The sequence below is a fragment of the Palaemon carinicauda genome, chromosome 19 (assembly GCF_036898095.1).
Source record: "Palaemon carinicauda isolate YSFRI2023 chromosome 19, ASM3689809v2, whole genome shotgun sequence".
Classification (NCBI taxonomy): domain Eukaryota; kingdom Metazoa; phylum Arthropoda; class Malacostraca; order Decapoda; family Palaemonidae; genus Palaemon; species Palaemon carinicauda.
The window spans coordinates 59605083-59611219 of record NC_090743.1 but is presented as its reverse complement, the minus strand read 5'-3'; positions in this window follow the sequence as shown (position 1 = coordinate 59611219).

The following is a 6137-nucleotide window of genomic DNA, read 5'->3' as shown; positions in this document are numbered from 1 at the left end:
GACCCGGGAATCAGATGAGAGCGAGGCTGAATTTACTGGATTCCCCAACGACATAAATCAACTTAGGAGAGCAGTGCTACAGAGAGAGAAGGCAACAATATGGCTGCATTGTGCCTCAGAAGATTTGACCAGAGCCATGGCCGGTAATCCGACCTGGCATGAAATTACAAGTCTCGTAAAAGACTACGATAATAAGAAGGCCGACTGGGAAGAAATAATTCAGCGAGACCAGAATTCTATAGAGGATGTTGACGAGCTCCAGAGAAGAATACTTGAAGACCACCATTTTCTGCAAGAGGTAAGAAAAATCCGTACTGAAGCAGCAGCTACCTTAGAGAGGCTGGGCAAGGACAGAAACTTGGTTGCTAATAGGTCCAGTGAAGATATTAATTCAGGCAGTGAAGTCGGTAATGAGGGTTTTAGTGTGCAATTGCCTAAACTCCAGCTAGTGAAATTTGGCGGGAAAATAACAGAGTGGCGGCCATTTTGGGACCAATTTATGGCACTTGTGGACGATCAGCCTATGCCTCTTGTTTCCAAATTTATGTATCTTCAATCTGTTTTAGAGGGTGAGGCTAGGGGTGTACTACAGGGCCTCACCCAAACAACAGCTAATTACAAGATAGCCTGTGAGTTGTTAGAAGAAAGGTATGGCGATCCAGAAAACATTATATCAGCTCACCTTCAAGCCCTAATGCAACTTAGCTCATCTAGGAGCGCAAGGACTGAAATTCACACGTCCTCTTTGCGGAAATTACAGGATGATTTAGTAGGCCATGTGCGCAGTTTGGAGGCCCTTGGAGTTGGAGGTGAACAGTACGGGCGGATCTTGGTGCCTATGATCCTTGCTCTGTTACCTCATGAGATAAGGTTGGACTGGTCGCGTAGTGGACGGAAAAGAGGAGATCTCGACGGATTGCTGAAGTTCTTGCAACGAGAAGTGGAAGGCAGAGAGAGGGCAGAGGCTATCAAGAGACTAAGCCTTGGAAAATCCGAGGAACCCAGTGTAGAACGACGGACTAAAAAGCACACTCCCAGTTCAGCCTCTGCCCTTCAAACTTCATCAGAAGAAAGTGGTTCGAAGACGTTTTGCGCATTCTGTGGAAAGCTGCATCCCAGTGAAAGGTGTTTAGGTATAACTAAGCTCCCCCTTGCAGAAAGAGAAGAAGCCGTGCGTAATCGGCGTTTGTGTTTTAAGTGTTTATCTAAAAGCCATTATGCCAAGGCCTGTTGGGCTAAGTGTTCAAAGTGCAAGACTGGGAATCACAACTCCCTTGTATGTCGGAGATCTGAAACGAAACCCTCCGTAACAGCTAGTGAAAATAACCCTGTAGTAGAGGGAGTGCAAGAGGGGTCAAATTCTGTGACCCATGTGGGGGTAGCACCTTGTGAGGTGAAAAACAAGGTTAATTCAAGGTGTTGTGTATTGCAGACGGCCCAAGTCAGGGTAGTAGGCCATCAGGGTATCACATTTGCTACTGTAATGTTTGATACAGGGTCAGATCGGTCTTACATTTCAAGGGAACTGGTCAAACGGGTCAAGCCTAAGTGGCTGACTTCTGAGTATTTATCATTTTCTGCCTTTGGTGGAGGGAAAGCCTCTAAGGCAGATTTGTGTAGTATTTATGAAATAATGAGTGTAGGGGCAAATGATCACAAATATAGTTTTAAGGTTGCTGAGATTGATGTAATTTGTCCTCCGTTATCTAGGTCCAAAGTGGACCCTAAGTGTTTAGAACCTTTTTCTCACCTTAAGTTGATCGATGAGTATGGATCCCATCGAAATTTACATATTGATATGTTGATAGGCCTTGATTTATATTGGAAGATGATGATCCCCAACCAGGTTATGTATAATGAAGGGCTTGTGGCCCAGGAGACAATTTTTGGTTGGATTTTGTCCGGATCCTTTAATAGGTCTGAAGGTAATATTGGTGTAAGTGTACAATTGTTAGCAATTGAGAATGTACAAGAGTGTAGTTTGAGTCAATTTTGGGATCTAGAGTCTGTTGGCATAAAACCCAACGAACTACATTCTGAGGAGATGAACCCTGACCCAGTCTTGGTTCAATTTGAGAATTTGGTAAGTTTTAAAGATGGTCGCTATGAAGTGGCCCTACCATGGAAATCTGAGAGTATGAAATTAGATTTGATCAATAATGAACATCATGCTTTGAGAAGATTGGAAGGTCTCTATAATAGGTTAGGTAAAAACCCCTGTCTGCAGGAACAGTATATTAAGGTGTTTAATGAGTATGAAAAGGAGGGTATTATTGAAGAAATTCCTTCCCATCAACGGGAAGGTGGGTATCCTATATTTTATTTGCCTCATCGGCCTGTGGTACGGGAAGGGAGCCTAAGCACCAAGGTGAGGCCGGTTTTTGATGGATCTGCACGTGGCAGTAATGGAGTATCTCTGAATGATTGTTTAGAAAGTGGTCCTTCACTCAACCCTGATTTAGTTGAGGTGTTGTTAAGATTTAGAAGGTGGAGGGTGGCCTTAACAGCTGATATTACAAAGGCTTTTCTTCAAATAAAGGTAAGAAGGGAGGACCGTGATGTTCATAGGTTTTTGTTGAAAGAGGGGAACAATGTTAAACATTTCAGATTTATAAGAATGCCCTTTGGTAATAAGAGTAGTCCATTTTTATTAAATGCCACCTTAAAATTTCATTTAAAGAAATACCCTCTCACAGAGGTGGTTTCTGAACTGTATGAGAATCTGTACGTAGATGATTGGCTATCTGGGGCTGATAGTCCCGCAGAAGCAAGTTTTAGATTTGAAGAAGCCTATGGTATCCTGCAGGAGGCTGGTATGTCATTGTCAAAGTGTACTTCTAATTGTAAGACTTTAACTATAACTGAAGGTTCTAGTGAAGAGAGTGTCAAGGTTCTAGGCCTCCACTGGGTATCCTCCCCTGACTGTTTTACCTTTAAGGTTGAGAACCTGGACCCCTTTGGAGATATTGTTTGTACCAAAAGAAATGTGCTAAGCCTCATAGCTCGGTGTTTTGATCCCTTGGGGCTCATATGTCCGTTTGTTATGCATGCAAAAATACTGTTTCAAGAAATCTGGAGATTAGGTTTAGATTGGGATGAGCTATTACCCGAGGCTATGCAAGGCAGAGTTAAATTATGGGTTGTAGGATTTTCTGTGCTTGAGTCATTTAGAGTAGATCGGTACTTGTTTTCTGAGTCACCCTTTAAGGAAATTCCTAATGTTCAATTCCATGCATTTAGTGATGCTTCAGAAAAGGGTTATGGTGCTTGTGTTTATGTGAGAGTGCCTGAGGGGGATAAATTCAAGGTATCGCTGGTTGTTGCAAGAGGCAAGGTAGCCCCTATAAAAAGGGTTTCCCTTCCTAGGCTTGAATTACTCGGAGCCCTGTTATGTGCTAGACTCGTTGTGTTTGTGACGTCCGCCTTGCAGCTGGGTAAAGAGGTTTCTGTTCAATGTTGGACGGATTCCACAGTAGCCCTAGCTTGGATAAAGGGGGACCCCAATAGATGGAAAACCTTTGTGGCTAACAGGGTTGTTGAGATTCAACATTTGACACCTCCTTCATGTTGGCAGCATTGTCCAGGCAAGGACAACCCAGCGGATCTTGTATCCCGAGGTGTTTTTGCTGAGCAGCTTTTGCAGTCTGATATTTGGCTGAAGGGTCCTCCTTGGCTCTGTTCCTCCCCGCTCCCTCATCAGGAAGGCAGGGGGGCGGACATTCCTTCAGAAGAGATATGTGATACTGACACAGTTTGTGTTGCAGTTGAAAATGAGCCGCCCTTATTTGAATTCACCCGATGGAGTTCCTTTACAAAGGCCCTTAATGTAGTAGGTTGGGTACTGAGATTTGTTGGGAATTGCAGACCTTCGTCCCGCAAATTAAGTGGACCTTTAACCTATGGAGAATTGACGAAGGCTAAGGTACAACTGCTGTACTTTGTGCAACGAGAGGCCTTTGCAAAGGAAGTAAATGCTCTGAGTAGATCTCTCCCCCTCCCAAGGGGTTCTTCCTTGATTAAACTTGATCCTTACCTAGATGAGGATGGGCTACTGAGAATAAAAGGGCGCTTAGAGAATGCAGACTTGAGTTTTGAGAGTAAGCACCCTATAATAATTCCTGGTACCCACATTGCTTTACTGTTAGTTCGTTTCCAGCATAGGTTGCTCAAGCATGCTGGTGTTGCTACACTTGTATCCACGTTACGAAACAGTTACTGGATCATTCGCCTTCGTCAGATTGCAAAGAAGGTTTGTCGAGAATGTGTGGCTTGTCGGCGTTGTGATGCCTCGGCTTGTTCCCAGCCTGTGGGGCCACTACCCGAGTTGAGAGTTAAGTCGGCTCCTCCATTCACGGTTACAGGTCTGGATTTTGCTGGTCCTTTATTTTGTATTGATTTTCCATCCAAGAAATTGTATATACTTCTTTTTACCTGTGCTGTCATTCGAGCTGTTCATTTAGAGCTCACCGAGTCTCTTTCGGTTGTTGATTGTAATTTGGCCATTAGACGGTTTGTAGCTAGACGGGGTGTTCCAACAGTGTTCTACTCTGACAATGCTAGAACCTTTGTGAGTGTCTCCAATCTGTTAAGAGAACATTATGGCTCGTTGACGCCCCAATGGAAGTTTATTGTACCTAATGCTCCTTGGTGGGGAGGCTGGTGGGAACGCCTCATTAGATCTGTGAAAGTTGCACTGAGGAAAACATTGGGCACTAATTCTTTGTCCAAGAGTGAATTAGAGACTACACTTCATGAGGTGGAAGCTTGTATTAATTCTAGACCCTTGACATTTGTAGGTGAGGAACCTGATATCGCAAATCCTCTTACCCCTTCCCATTTCCTAATTGGCCGTTCTGCAGGTTTTCAGTTAGAGTTAGTAGATGATCCAGACTGTGGTGTATCCTCAAAGGATTTGTGTGTAAGAGAAGCTGTGCGTCTGGGTCAGTTAGACAAATTTTGGAGAATATGGCAGACTGAGTATCTTAGAAACCTGCCTTGTATGGTGAAGGGGTTCAAGCCAAATTGTAACCTTAAAGAGGGTTCTGTTGTACTAGTAAAGGATGAACGGGTGCCAAGGTTAAGGTGGCCTCTTGGAGTTATTACTAAGTTGTATCCTGGAAAAGATGGGGTTGTTAGAAGTGTTGAGGTTAAAACCAAACGTGGATTTATATCCAGACCTGTGCAAAATTTGTATAATCTAGAAATAACAGATTTGAAGGGTGAAATGGGTAGTAATTCCCAGGAGGAGAGACTTGAGAATCTTAGACAGGAGCCTGTAGAATCACCCTTAGTGTCTAATGTTGGTAAGTCCCGAAAGGGAAGACCTATTAAGGTTCCTATTAAACTTGACTTGTAGATTAAGGTAATAAGATAGCCTTGGAAGGCTCTGATGATGATAGGAGTGTTGAGACACTCCTATGGTGGGGAGGATGTTAAATGTTGGTTTGTTTGTCCTATGAAAACGCACCCAACGTTCGTTTACGCTGGTAAGTGTAGTGTTTGTCCTATGAAAACGCACCCAACGTTCGTTTACGCTGGTAAGTGTAGTGTTTGTCCAATGAGAACGCACCCAGGTTTGTTGACATTATCGAAATAGTTGATTTATTGAAAAATATGTTTATTTGAAAGGTTGATATGTTATTATGATTGGGTCATTACAATTATAAAGAGTAATCCATGTGAATTGTGATTATATTGTGAAAACTGTATTAATTTCCCGAGTGGATGGGAGCCGGGACTTCCCCTCTCCCGTTTTCGTCACATATTTGTATTTTTTTTACCTTTGGGGAAGCTTTAAAGAGAATAAAAGTGAGAAATTTATAAATTGCTGGTTAAATGGATTTGTCTTGTCTGTATCACAATGTTATCTATTTTTTTTATGTGAAGTTTTCTACAAAAAGGAACCATGGGACCTGCGTGCTCCCCCAAGCTTTTGTTTGAATCTGTAGTAGAGAGTAGAGAGAGAAATAAAGAGAAAACGGAGAAGGTCGTTTCCTTTCTCCCGTAGTTTATTTTTGAGTTTTACGAGAAAACTGAGGAGGCTATGCCTCAAACTGAGGGGCTTATGGCCCACATTCAACAGTACATATTAAATTGCAAAAATGGACTAATAGGAGTAAAATAAAATGAGAAAAATT